The 15,642-nt window shown below is 37.9% G+C and overlaps 1 protein-coding gene across 1 annotated transcript in view; it reads right to left on the bottom strand.

Annotated features, from left to right (window-relative positions):
- The window catches only part of PDE5A (phosphodiesterase 5A), a 130,539-nt gene that overhangs the window by 79,986 nt on the left and 34,911 nt on the right, over window positions 1–15,642 (bottom strand). The gene's annotated exons all lie outside the window — the stretch shown is intronic.

Below are 15,642 nucleotides of genomic sequence, written 5' to 3'. Positions count from 1 at the left end.
CCAGTCTCGTTTAGCATGCTCTTCTGTTTGAATTGGCTTCTTCATGGAAATGAAGAATTTCCATCTCACAAATTAATCTATGGCCAGCAATAAAAGACCTGTGGAAAAATGTGTGGAAAGCTGGAGCTATGAACCAGAGAAAGACACTGAGTACCTTAGCGGCTCGAGTTCTCAGTTTCATGAGCAGGGTTTCCAGCAGTGTGATTTCTTCCCATATACAAGTAGGGGTTTAGTTATGCTTCCTTCTGATTTTCTGCCATTTCGGTCTAATTGGCTAATTTTTAGTGGCTTGATATAGCAGAGTAAGAAATCCTTACCTCCATTTCTACCACTGCATCATCTAGGACTATTTTTGTTATAACTGATTATTTGTTATAACTAATTATTAACTTATTTCTGGACATAAATAAATAAAAAAAAAATTCCTCACCAAAATAGTTCATAATTTAACATGAGCAATAATTTACATTATTTAATTATCTTTGTCTCAGATTACTTCAGTTGCAAACCAGGCATAGAATATTTAATTTACAAAGGCATTGAAAGCCTTCCTTCATTAACACTTAGAAAAATGTTTACGTAAGAGAAATAATAGGTGCTGTATCATGTCAAAGTACTCCTGAGGAGAAAGATGTGTTCAATTCACAATAAATATGCAGAATCCCATATGGAGAAGTGTGCCGAACATAGGCTTGAAACACCAGCCTGCCATTGACATCTAACTGAATTTGGCCAGAAGGCACACTATAAATACATGGGATCTAATTTGACATAGGTTACATTTCAGTTGCCTTCTACACTAGAGCATTGATCTTTGATTTTGAATCATTATTTTTCCACATATCAAGTCATTTGATATATGAAAGTATGTTAGTGGAGACTGGAAGTGGAGGAAGTTGCCAATTTGTCTTTTCTAAGAAATCAGCTAGGAATCAGCAAACTGTCAAGCAAGGGTTTATTCCTGTTGCTGAAGTAAGACGGATTGCCCTGCCTGCTTTGACATTTACAGCCAGGGCAATTAAAAGTCTGCCATCCATCTGCAGCTTATAAAGGAAAGAATTTTGTCTCCTTTTGAAATTTCCTGTACTGTAGGTGACACGGGGCAGTGCTCTGAGTTGATCAGTGAAAAAGGGTATAAGGGAGATCAGAGAAAGAGAGAAATGGGTTTTGTCTGTGTCAGTTATAAACAGCAGGAGAAGAGGCTTTTATTTCAGGAGTCTCTACCAGTAAATGGATACTATTGCATGTTATCCCTGAAAGACTCCTTAAGTCTTTTTTCCAACCAGACTGGAAAAACTCATATATATATCAGGAGGTTTCGCATACTACCATAAAGTACTTGGTTATTAGGGAAACTTCAAATTCCTTTTACCACTGCAAGAATAAAATTGTCACTTTGGAACTTGCCTTCTATTAAAAGGCAAAAAACTGTAATTCTTTCCGGGAACTTAATCAGAAAAAGTTTTCAGGGAAAATTTTCTTTTTAGCAGAAAACGCCCACTTACAAGCTCCACGTGGCACAGATTCAGCATATGATTACATAGCAGGGGCTGTGCAGCAGTGGAGAGTGCTGGTGGGGACTCATAGGTCCATTGCTTGGCAAGGTAGAGCAGACATTGTTTAGCTTTGGTTATATCAACTCAAGCCAATAAAATAATTGCTAGTGTTTAATACTCTTAATATGTGATTAAGACTATGGGGAATTGCTGGGAAATAGCTACAGCGGCCAGACATTTGCCAAATGATAGTCTCTTGGAACAAATTGTGGCCGTCTTGTGCGTCAACTAGGTTTCTGCTCTTTGAAAAGGGAGATGGTAAACTCCACTAATACCTTATCAGATAACAAAATGGATCATAGTACCTTAGTGCTCCTTCCTTCAGTGTCCTAAGGGCTTCCTATAGTATGGCAGGTCATAGAATCATAGAATCATAGAATCGTCCAGGTTGGAAGAGACCCTTGGGATCATCGAGTCCAACCATCTACCCTACTCTACAAAGTTCTCCCCTATACCATATCCCCCAACACCACATCTAAACGTCTCTTAAACACATCCAGGGATGGTGACTCAACCACCTCCCTGGGCAGCCTATTCCAATGCCTGACCACTCTTTCTGTGAAAAATTCTTTCCTAATGTTCAGTCTAAACCTACCCTGTTGGAGCTTGAAGCCATTCCCTCTCGTTCTGTCATTCATTACCTGTGCGAAGAGACCAGCACCAACCTCTCTACAGTGTCCTTTCAAGTAGTTGTAGAGAGTGATGGGGTCTCCCCTCAGCCTCCTCTTCCTCATACTAAACAGTCCCAGCTCCTTCTACCGCTCTTCATGTGATTTGTTTTCCAGGCCCTTCACCAGCTTCGTTGCCCTCCTCTGCACTCGCTCCAGCACCTCGATATCTCTCTTGTATTGAGGTGCCCAAAACTGGACACAATACTCGAGATGTGGCCTCACCAGCGCTGAGTACAGGGGCACAATCACCTCCGTACTTCTGCTGGTCACGCTATTTCTAATACAAGCCAGGATGCTGTTGGCTTTCTTGGCCACCTGGGCACACTGCCGGCTCATATTCAGCCGCTTGTCAATTAAAACCCCCAGGTCTCTTTCTTCCAGGCAGCTTTCCAGCCACATTTCCCCAAGCCTGTAGCGCTGCTTGGGGTTATTGTGGCCCAAGTGCAGAACCTGGCACTTGCCCTTGTTGAAACTCATACCATTGATGTTGGCCCAATGATCCAATCTATCTAGGTCTCTCTGTAGAGCTTCCATATCCTCCTGGGAATCAACACTCCATATTCCATAGGAATATGACTCCTAGGTCATATTCCTAGTGGAAAAGATGACTTGTTATACCTTTGCTTGTCACAAGGCTTTCATTGTCCTGAGGAATGACTTTACATTGAAATGATTTCCCCTGAAAAATGGGCAGATAATTCACAGCAAAAAGTGTGGGGGGGTGAACTGCAGTGTTCAATACTAATGAAATGGTTAATGATCTGAAATTATTCAGGGGAATAGACCTTATTACATGCAGTGTTGTAGAGAGGGCACTTTCCTGACTTGTTTCACATCCCAAGTGCAGAACTTGTTTCTGGCAGCCAGTCGTTTAGGGAGGCTGCTGAGCTGGGTCCTGTTCAACCTCCAGCTAACTGGACTCATAAGGTTAATGCCTCCCAGTGCAAATTTGTTAAAGTTTCTCATCAAGACTTACTTTTCCTCTAGCAGAAGTTACTGGTCCCTAAAATTTGGTGCCACAACTATTCATGAAATTTGTGCTAAACACTATTCATTTAGAGGAAAGGAAAGAAAAAAAAAGCAATTCAAACCACTCTGAGTAATACTTAAACTAACCTGGATTATTTTATTAATGTCTGTTTTAAGGACTTAACTACCTGTGAATTATGTCAACACATTTTAGGAGACGCTAATCTAGAAGTGTGATTATGACAGAAGCCTTTTCATCCAGTTGATTTGCAGTCAAAAGAAGACAAGTGTCTTCTCCCTATGTCTTCTTCTCCAAGGCCTTATGGTACTGCTTGTTTGAGAAGTAAGGCTCCTCTGAAACTAAAGATAGCCAGAAAAAAAGAACAATTTAATTTACAATATAATTTACAATTTAATTTAATGCTGAGAAGGCATTCTGAGAAGCATGTTAGTAATATAGCTGAGGGAGAGTAAGATGAATAGGCTTGCACTAATGTCAGCACTAATAAAGAACCTGTTTGCAGCAGCTGAGATAGCGTGGTCAGAACTAGCTCCATTATGTCTGTGCTGTACTACAGCGTGCAGTGCAGATAAAACCAGAAAAACATTGCAGTGCCTGTGTTTGAAGGCTAGCTCTCATGGCAGCAAAATATCTGAGGCTATTCCAGACGTGCTCATGGGGAATTTTCACAAATTCTTATTTTCAACTTGCAAGGAGATACAAAGCTTTCTCTTAGGGCCTTAAAAGAGAGTTTTAAAGAATGACACACAAGTAGATGAGTCTCACTTCAAAGACTGCTACAGTTTTCATGATAATTTAAGAGTCGGCATATTCTGTTGTGTAATGCACTGGATGGGAAGTCAATAGAGCTGGTTTCTAACCTTTTGTCTCTCGGAGCTTATTTCTCCTCCTACCTCTAGTCTGTTAGGAGTGAACAATCTAAATTTACAAGACAGCCTCATATTACAGATATTACACAGTTCTAAATACAGTGGGAACATGTAATTCAGGTTCTCAAGTGCTACTGTAAGACATACAACAAATAATATTAAATATTACCTTGAGAGGTAATTTTTCAGTTTTATGGTGAGAATAGAGATGCAAGTGTGGAATTCAGCTGTGTGGATGAAGACTTTGGGGGCTTTAGAAATGCTCGTAATTTTAAAGCTGGAACTTCATCTGTGAGCTTGTGGGCATTTCAAATAAAGTGCTTTATTCTTTGAAGGTATGTGTGCATGGATATAATTGGTCAAGTATGTAGAAAAAACTACTGACAGAACTTGCCTCTGTACATATTTTGGGAAGCAGAGAGATTGTTTTTATTAGTGTGATCATAAATTATAATAAAAAGCATAAACTGTATAGAAAATGACAAACATTGTAATATGCTGACCGAAAAGTTCAACCAAGCGCTAGATACAAATTGACTTTCAATTCTAAGGTTCCAAATAAACATATTTTTTCCTCTCTAGGTTTATATAAGCTGTTCTAGTTCTCCACTAGTTTCCTCTTAGTTCTCAGAGCTGTGTTTATATTTGGTTCATTTGGCCTACTTGAGCATCCTTTTCTACTGCTAGTCCCTAAGTTTGATTTTCAAGTCAAGCACTCTTCTGGGGGTGCTCAGCACATCAGTCCCTCGAGGGCTAAATTTGGAAAGCATATCATCAATTGTTAGGATTAACTGCCTTTAGAATATGTTGTGGCAATGAGCTAAATTATGGATTTCCCAGAGCTTCCTAAAGAACTATTTCCTACTTCAGACCAGGGCACATGCTCTGCTATCTGTTTAATCAAGTGACAGAAGGAACAGCTGTAGCCAAAAGCCAGAAAAGGAACAATTATCTAGTCAGATAATTTGAACATCCTTAAAAATTGACTCCACAGTGCAGTAAAATATAATTTCATTTTCCTCCAGACATTAAAAATATTAATAAGAAGTCAGTATGAATTATGAACGGTACAAAGTGTTCAAACTAACTCAACTGTAAATTTCTTTTGGCGAAGTTCCAGAGGTCTAGTTTAGTCTTACAGAAAAGATTTTTGGCTTAACACTGTGCTGCTTTTGCAGTTCCTTTGTTTTAGTACCAGCAAAGAGAAGCAGAAGGCTGGACCAAGCCATTCTTCTCTGGGACAGAAGCTGAAAAGATCAAGGACTCTTGATATTATCTTTAAAGAAGAAATAGGCTACTGACTAAGGTCAGGAGTAATGGGAGGGAGTTATTTCATAACTAGTTCGGAGATCTTCTATGAGTTGGTTAGAGAAAAATGATATAATTCTGAAATGATAGCAGAGAAAGCACAAACAGCAGATTATTCTAATGGAGGCTTTTGTAGGCAAAGCCTTTCATTATAGCTGTTCAAAATGTGCAAAAGGGCAAAGTAACAAGTGTAAGTACATTTTGTTTTTTCTTTGAAGCAATGCCCAGTGTCACTTGAGCTTCATTTGTTCAAGTAAGTAGGAATATAGTGGTACAAAAACAGATGGTGTTTGCTGTTATTGGATGACAGATGTTCTCTTATCCTTGAGATTATGCAGTTAAGTGTAATGCATTTATAGCTGGGTTATGCAAAATTCTGAGCATCCTCAGCTCCCATTATCTGCCAGGGCAGCTGGAGGGTCTCAGTACCTCCCAGGAGGTGCATAGCACTTAGGAGTCAGGGACCTTATTAGCTGAACTCTTCACCTGAACACTTGCTTTTGATATGTCCTGATCACCAGTTCCATTGAAATCAGTGTTCAGCCTCTTTGGGATCATCTTCCAGTGACCCTCTTTAGGCCTGAAATCAAAGACCTTTCCTTCTTTTCAGGAAATTGATCAAATGCCAAAGAACCGTGTCTAAAATGATCGATTGATTGCTGCAATTATGTGAATGATAACCTTATTGAAACATACATACATACATTGTGTAGAGGTAATAAAGAGAGATAAGATAATCTTAGTGCTCAGTGGAAAATGCTCAGTGAAAACTAAACAGTTCCAGATGCTGGAAAACCTCCCCTTGAACTTAACACTGCTGCAGTACAAAAGCGTTGGGCGAGCCCTGCATCCAGCCTGGATCCTGCATGCCTCTTGAACACACCCATCCTAGAATTATCAAAGAGATTTTTCTCTCCTTCAAAGGAGGTTTCTTTTGAAATGGCATTTTTGGATTTATTAATATAGACCCTGAGTTGAGGCTGGCAAAAGTATAAAAGTCAAAGTCAGATTTCAAGAGCCACTGTACGAATTTATGAAAAGGAAATACAAACAGAGAATGTACATAATGCACAAAGAAATGCACAGTGCAAAGTGGGGCTCTGGCGATATGCATTTATTAAACACAAGCATTGAAAATCAGGATCATATTGTGAGAAGTATCTGTTGAAGTTACTGTTCCCAGATTTTGTGATCTTGGTTTGAGGTAAATGGTTTCTTGTTTTCAGGAATGCTGGAGATCTACACCTTATTTTGACAACGGTTAGAGTATTGATGGCTTTGGCATTCTGGGTGTTGATCATTCTAATCTGAGTTGGGCACTCCAAAGGGAAGCACACAATTTTAGTGAATGCTCCTGAAGGTGCTGGTTCTTTTGTATTGTATTATAGCACAAAGGCACATTCCAGAGTTATGGAATAATTCAGTTGTGGGTTTGTTTTTTTTTTTAAATTAGCAAGAAAGACAATATCATGAGCTAAATATTGTTTTGGGCCAATGTGTATAAAATGTTTTGGAGGTAACCTAGGAGCAAGTGAATCTTAAATTATTTATGATATATTGAATTAAATGAAGTAGTAAAATGCCAAAATTACCATATGGTGGGTTCTACTAACCTATTTAGGTTAGTCAGGACTAAAGAGGACAATAAGGACGATCAGAGACATGTAAGAAAACTCAGTAAGTTGATAATGCAACAGCAAATTATATTAATTTGTTGATTAATATGAATAATGCATGTTAAAAAGTGACTTCTAGAGTCAGGAATATTATTTCATTTTACATTTCAGTGCTCCAAAGATGAGGATTCCTTCATATAAAAGTGTAAATTTGATTTCACTTGATGATTCTCTGGTTTTGGAAAAGCAGATTTTACTTTGTAGCCTATGATATACTGTCATTTGAAAAAAATTAATTTGCAAGGAATTGCTGCTTTTAAAAAAGTGGATATCTTATATCAGCTCCCTCTAAATTTTTATCTTTTTTAAACAATGCTGTATTTTTATGTAAGCAATACACATGCCAGACACTTGCATGAAAAATACGATGTGTATAGTGCACTTAATTTATTTCTTGACATAACAACATAAGTTGAAAAAACACAGTGGTTTGTAGGAATTAAGTTATGACATAAAGCAGACTATTTATGTAAAGAAAATGAGACAATTTGCAATTAAAAACAGAGAAGTGAGGACTGGCTACATAGTTTGTGCAAATCTTATGTGGATTGTATAAAAGTATGAAAGCGACTCGCTGCATCCATATGACAAAGTGCAGGGCATTGTCACTCCGGGACAGATTACACTAACAGTACGGAGTAGTGTTTCATTATGGAGGAACCTAAATACTAAATCTAGTAATTGTAAAAACCCCATTGCTTATGGAAGTCCTGGATGAGCCAATGCCTGATCACCTCCTGTGACCTGGAAGGGTCCACGGCCGTACTCGCTGCCAGCATGCAGTCTCTTGCCCACTATCTGCAAAGGAAGGACATCTTTGGGACTTCAGCAGGCAGTGGTAGGAGTTATAGCATCATGTTAAACAAACATATTGTCTGCCTGAAATTACAACATAATTTCAGGAGGAGCAGACCAGCATGAAATAAGCATTTGAGGTTCAGTCCACTTTAGGCAATTTGCCCAAAATAATAGATGATGGTTAAAAATTGTATTTGGTTTCCAAATACCCATCCAAATGCATTCCACTTGGCAGCTTGACAGAATAGTCAGTTTTTACAATTATATGCCATTAAAATCAGAGGTCACAGAAAGTGTAACTATCCAAACATTAAACTAATTATTACTACCCTGTGCCTATAAAGGGCTTTGTTCCCTGTCAAGATGCCTTGACACTTTAGCATAAATACCTTCATTCTCCTCCCTTTCCACCCCTCTCTTCCTCCACCCCAACCCACACACAAAGCGGCATTTAAATAAGAGTCTTCACACTATGTCATAAATATTAATGACATGAAACTTAGGGCTTGGCATTTTTCATTAATGGCCCTCTTCATCACTGTTTCACACCTGGACTGCAGCCAGCCACTATGCAATGGGCTGACATTTTTTTAAAACAATGTTAATAATGAACTGAAACAAAATACTGAGATAATTTTTCACAAATTTAAATTGTTGGCAAACCCTCTCTCCACATTGTGTGCTTGGGATGTCATTTGGCGTGGTTTCTTGAACAATGCCCTTGTTGGCTTGGCATGGTTTGACTTGTAATTACAGTTTATGCCTTTCAGCTACAATACCTCCAAACAAGCTGTGGATGGGAATTTGATGTAACACTTGGGCTGTTTTTGAAAAAAAAATAAAATACTTTTTTTCCCCTACACTCCTGCTTTTCCAGTCATTTCCACAGAAGGATTAATGCCATTGTTGGTAATACAAGAAAATGTCTTTCCTAGTTCCTGTGGTCACTTGCATGATTCTGTCCTTTCAGTTTGAGCTGTACCAATTGCTTGAAGTTGTAAATTAAAAAACAAACAATGTTTTGGAGATATTTGTGACATCATTCAAGATTTAATTTTCTGCTTTCTGTCTGCCTGAGTGAAATAACATGCAGATCATTCTCCTGAACAACATTGACGACTCAATCCTACATGATAATGAGCCTTCTGAACAAGCTGCCAGATATTGTCACCCTTGCTTAAGCAGCAAGTATGTGTTTGGCTCTTCTTGCTCTTCATTGTTTATCTGAATAAGAACCACAATGTTCATGTCTCATAGGCTTGAGCTTTGAAGTTTCTAGATCGTCACTGAGAAGCTGGTGTTTCAGGGAAGCAATTGGTTCAAATGAGAGCAATAATGTGCTCTTTTGCCTTCAGTAGAAAGTGAAAGTAGAAGGTGGAGAAGCAGAAACATTTACTTGGCTCATTGCAATAAAATGTATTTTGCAGTCTGGTGTATGTCACGACCTTTAGTGCTTTGAATTAAGCAAAGTAAAGAGCAAACAGAAACTATAGGGTCATGGGTTTAGCAGGAACAGGAAATCACCTAATCCAAGGCAAAAGCAACAACCTTTGGCTCCTTCATGACAGGCACTTGTCAGCCTGCCTTGAAATCTTCAGTAGGGATTCACAAAACCTCAGTCAAACTCTTCTCCTTTTCATGGCCCTTTCATTATAAAATGTTTCCGAAGATGTAATCTGAATCTTCTTGCTTGAATTTTAGCCTGTTACTTCTGTAGACACATAAAGTAGCGTTCTACATGTCTACAAGACTGTTGTCAAGCTGTCCCTTAGTCTTTTAGGCTAAAAATCCAACTTTTCCAATATTTTATCATAATTCATATTTTATAGACCATTTATCATTTTTATTGCTATCTTTGGGAATGTCTCTGACTGGTTCATAAATTTCTCAAAGTGTGGTCCCTGACCTAGGCATAACAATCCAGTTAAAGCCTTATCAGTGCTGAGTAGAGCAAAAAGGTTGCTCCGCAAACTTGCATGCTAGCTGCATTCCAGAATGACATTTCTGTGTTAGCAGCAGCGTCGTTGTTAACTCATGTCCAGTTTCTGAGCAACTATAATTTCTGTTACCTTTTCTGTCTGAATTTCTTCCTCCTCAGCTCTTCCCTGTTTTGTTCTCTGTGCAGGTTATTATTCCTGAGTGTTGTACTTGCAGTTGTACAAGTTAAAAAATATCTGAAGTTTTCCATTCATATCTCCAGTTTATCACAACATAGTCTTGTCCTCCAAACTACTTACAATGTGCTAGACTTCATTTGTCTCTAAATCTAATGAGCCTGTTCTGTGATCTGCCATTTGGGTCAGCAGCGAAAATACTGAATAGCACTGAAACCAGGACAGACCCCAGTGGAAAATCCATTTGATGCATCCTTCCATTTTGATATAGAACCCAACTATTCAGCTTTGCACTCACACTTGAGATCCTTTTTCCCTAACTGACTTATGATGAGCGATGTGGTCACATGAGAGAGTATTACAGACATAACACTAATGAATGCTAAATATTTAAGATTCATACTTTTACTTTCCTCTTTTCAGGGATAAAAAAAATCTTCTGCAAAGCATTCAAATCTGTTCTGACTTATTTTTCAGAATTTTTTTAAACCGAACACGGCAACTGTAGCTTTACAGGCTATGTATCTCCTCAAGAGCTTTATTTCTCAAGAATATGATTCTGCAAAATTTGGCTTGACATGCAGTTTACAGATTAATCTTTGAAAACACACATTAAAAATGGCATATTTTGTATTGCTTTGTTTCTTCTTCAACATATCGAATTAAAAGATCAAGAAATATTGTTTCGATCTGAATACTCTTGATGTACTTAGTGTAAGCCTGCACATTTCAAAAGTTTGTATGATTTAATGGATGTGTACCAAATACAACATAAATATCTCTACCGTGCAAAGAGAAACTTGGGATGTATTTCAAATTCAGATAAGTATTTGAGGTTTAGACACTTTGAGCATTTGGTGACTGGATTTCATCCACTCTGAAGTCTCCAGCCATCCATAAACTCAAAATCGGTGTGAGAATGCTTGGATCCAGGTTGTAAGTTTTGTTAAGATCTCAAAGTTCTGAAAATTTACAGGTGTTTGCATTGGTGTTTTGGTTTGCCTCAGGTTATTTACATCTTTGTTTTAATATGCAAAGTGTTTTTTTTAAAAGTGGTGCTATGGAGGGGTGTTCATCAGATGTATACCCAACTGTATATAAAATTTTAACGGACCAGTCCAAAACTGATTGCGGAATGGGCTATGATGTCCGGCTCTTGTTCAAGGGCTTGAAGTATTTTATAAATGCTTACTTTTAATTTATACTTGTACTCTGAAATATGGAATGCTTTGATTCTTTATTTAGAACATTCATACCATGTTTTGACTCCAGCAAACAAAGGCAGATCACCTAGGAGTTTACAACTCGGAAAGGCTGTTTCCTTTCATCGCTGTCACCATTAGTATATTTTCTATACAACGGTAGCCGAAGTGTGAACTGTAAAACTCAGTAGTTGGAAAGCAGAACCATTGCTGTACTCAAGTCTTTCTAAGCAGAGGGCGTGGAGGATTGCCGAGCTGAAATTAAAAATGCAAGGAAAACACTATGCTATCTATTTTTAGGATGTTGTGGAATAACAGTGAAACAAAGTTTGACTTTTAAGGAAATTGCCACTTTTGGATGATAAAAGTAACTGTTCTCTGGAAATGGTATATAGATGTGAGCGTAGAGAACAAAATGTTGGTAAGGATGCATAACACTTCAGAGATGCTAAGGCACAGGCTAAAAGCCAGAGTTCTCAACTGCTTGCCAAATGCAAGTATTCCACTCTGAAGGGATCACAGCACCCTCCATTTCCATGGCGCTTAGTTTCCTGAAACCCTAAACCCTTTTAAGTGTTAATTGGTTCACTTCATAATGCTCCCTTTAGGGGAAAATAGTACTTTCAAACCATTTTTTACAGCTGTTGAAACTTTCTCACTGAAGGATTAAGTTGTTTACTCCAATTCAAAGTAGAAACACGGATTTGAGCTCCAGGTTGTCTCCTATATGAATATCAGGTTTAATCCTACAAGTTGGCAAGCACTTTGAACAGCCAAGAAGTGAAGGAGTCCCAGACTTTGTACAATACTTGTAGCCCTTTTACAAGTAATGCTTGTCTTTCTGTCCTTGAAGTGATATTAGGTGACCTGAACTGTATACCCATTGAAATCTGTGTAGAACTTGATCTACTGTCTTCACAACATATTTTCCTGCTGCTCACCCAGGAAAACCCTTATGCAACTGTATAGAATAATAGTACTGTTCACGTTACACAGGTCTCACAAGCTGAACTGGTGAGTTTTGTGCTTCAAGCAGAAGTGAACTCTATGTGTTACCATCCTTCTTTTGATGCCCTTGCAAGGATAAACTCTTTTAATCTGGACTTTTTTTTCAAAGCTGTTTGTCCAAACAACTTCAAAACCATTCTGGTGTGGAAGGGTAGGCTGTCAGCATCAAGTCCTGGTACCTCTGGAAATACATGTCTTCCCTATGAGTGTCTTGAGGGCCAGGGTGTTCCAGTGAAATTCAGACCTGAAGCCAGTAAGACTTATTTCTGTCAGCTTTCAGCTAATTGCAGTTTGTTGAGAATGAGCTGAAATCGGTGGGCTTCCAATATGGCTGGAGTGTACTTAGTTCTTGATAAGCATATGTGGAGTTTTGCTGTTTGGGCTTGGTTCTAGTGATTGCTGTTACAGCCCAAGAGCCCCACAACATAACTGTAAGCCTAAACCCACTGCTTTGAGGTCCACATAGATCTGGTTTCGGAGAAAGGTATACGTGTAAGGAGCTATGGCTTGGTATCATGCTCAATTTGCTTTCACAAGTAGAAACTAAAGATGAGATATTCTTGTGTGGCTAGATAAAAAACATCCTCTCGTACAACTGAGGCCATATGCAAAGTCTTAGTCTCAAATCTTCTTCAAGAAACTGTTTCTAAATACATGGATATGTGTTGGTCAATTGTTCATTACTTTTTTACTGCTAGTATATTTTACAGAAGACTGTATGACAGGACCAAAGCAACAAAAACGTTACCAGAAAATATTCACTGTTCTTCCCGCAAATGCTTGCACTCATTTTTATTTGCTTGTTGTGACAATATGTTTGCAGAAAGTGAATGTTGGACTTTAAATTGAGATTAATTTAATGATGAGCGAGAGTTTGTTTCAAACAAATTTAGTCTGGAAGGCTATCCAGTTGGGAAGAGGAAACAATGTCAAGGAACTAAGTTGAACAAACAGCTCAGATACTGAATGTTGAATATTGAGCACTCAGAAAAATTTCAGAAGGGTTGATGTTGGTTATCTTGTCGAAATGAATAGTGAGTAACTTTTTCAATGGAAAAGGCTGGCTGGTATGTTGACCAACAATTTCTCAACATGAAATTCAGCTGACTCCACTGCCTCTTTGTTCTGTTCTTCTCACTCAGGTTTACTAATGTTATATTTCAGAGTATTGCATTGAAACCAATTGTGGGGTTTTTTTTAAACAAATTACTACCTAGCTAAGTAAAGAATAAAGAACATGGTTTTGACACTACTTTAATTCTTCATTGTCTGTGTCTAGCTCTAACTAACTGTAGAAGCATCCTATTTTCTTATTTTTATGTAAATGAAACAAGTAAGCAATGTTCATGTTGCATATTGCCTTGGTCTATCTTGCAAAAATCATTAGGGCCTGACTTTTCCACGAAAAGGAATGCAGAATGCTGTCTGCTTGTAAGTTTGTGATTCATGCCTCCTGTCAAGGCTACCAAACCAGTAAAAACACTGGAATGTAAAAAAAATAAGCATGATTATGTATTTCAGGAAAACAATTTTCTCAAGAATGTTTCTGGAACAAATCTTCAGTGTTTAGCTATTTCTAGTTGATATTTCAGTGATGGAATGCCTACTGGCACCAATTTGTACTATGGAATTGTCCCACAGGACAATGCTTTGCTTTAGTGTGTTTAAGGTGTCTTTTTTCGGATTCTTGTAGCAGCAAATCCTTTAGCAGCTCATTACTTAATGGAAACTAAACAAAGCTTCTTCCAGGAAAAAAATGTTGATCTCTATCACCCCACAGTGAACTTCTTTTCTTAAATACATAACACATGCTTTTGGAAAATATCTTCAGTTTAATCTGGACACTGTAAACTCCAAAGACAAGGCTATGCCCTCATTCATCCATCTTGCATAGCTCAAAACTCAAAACTTTCTGTTGAAAAGGAAATACAGAAGATATTTTTTGTGTATAGAAGTCTACCTGCATGCTGTGACCAGACTTTTGTCTGTCATTCCCATTAAAAATAGCACCCTACATAACTAAGAACTCAAGGGTAGGCTATTATACATAGATCTCCTAAAGGCACTGACAGACCTGCTTTTCTTTCTGCTAGCAGGTATTTCTTTAGGTGTTTTTCCTTATGGAAACTCATTCTGCTTTTTATTGTTCAGGAAGGTCAGTGCTAGCTGATCCCTCCATATCTGGTGACCTTATTCTGGTGGAGGAGCTTTGTCACAGCTTTTCCTTTCCACTAGAACCACTACTGAAACACCAGTACTGATTGAGCAAAAAGTAGTATAGTGTGTAATTGAGATGCAAAAGCCATGACTTTAGCAGCCGATAACTTAATCATAGATTTTGAAAAATATAATAATGACACTGATCTTTGATCATGAATATCATATACTTCATGTACAATTTTAATTCATTTGGAGCAACACTGGATCAGGAAGAAAGGTCTGTATCAAATTTTACTGCTGTTGTTATTTGCAAAGACACAGTGCACTGTTTCAGTGGATCCACGCTGGAGGTGTGCTTCCACATTGGCTTTTGCTTATGCTTTTGCAAAAAAAATTACCCTTCTTTCTGCAGGAAAATGGTTCTGCAGAGTTGAGCAACCATAAAGCATAATGCTCTGAGTCTCATGAAAGCAATGAATAAAAGAAAATTACTAGCTATTTTGCAGATTTATTTTGGAAACATGGTTTCAAAAATGTTTGTCATTTCAAAGCAATAAATTACAAGATTTTATATCTAGTCATTACTGTTCTGACTTTACACTGTAGGAAGACATCTTGCTCAATTTGTCCTCACTGTATCAGTGAGCAATTCCCACTGGGAAGTCTCAGTATGTGGAAAAGAAACTATTCCTGAAATCAATATTCTGTGCTGCCAAAGCAAGTTGCTCCTGTTTCTCCTCCCACTTCACCCATAATTCCTGAAAATATACATTTCCCACATATAAAGGTAGAAAACCTAAAATTAAAAACAGATCACTTGCCTTCTCTTTTGAGGATTGTGAAATTGCATACTTTGTGTTTATAGAATAGCTACTGTCTAAATGTAGAATACATGGCAAAATACTGCTGAGTCCTTTTGCCAGGTTTATATTTGTGACTATTTTACTTTAAAGTAATCACTTCTGATTTATAGCAATATTATAATAAAATAGGACACAATATTGTCTACTCTAAAGAATCTATGCTTTGAAGTAAGCGAATAAATCAAGCAGATAATGCAGAAGATCTGCTATCCGAAGTCTGCTGCATTCAATTCTGAAGTTCTGTACCAGTTCTTGGATTACATTCAGATAACTGGAGGACAATTTCCTCAGTACCTCTAGCAACTGTTTGTTTTTGTAGAGGAGGCAGTTTTCTTTTTTAAGCATTACCACCATATAAGTCTAGGTTTCTCTAGAGGTTATCTAAATAACTGATGCTATTTTTGATTACACTTCGTTCATTGGTTT

The sequence above is a fragment of the Numenius arquata genome, chromosome 10 (genome assembly GCF_964106895.1).
Source record: "Numenius arquata chromosome 10, bNumArq3.hap1.1, whole genome shotgun sequence".
Lineage (NCBI taxonomy): Eukaryota > Metazoa > Chordata > Aves > Charadriiformes > Scolopacidae > Numenius > Numenius arquata.
This window is presented reverse-complemented; position numbering and strand designations above follow the sequence as displayed.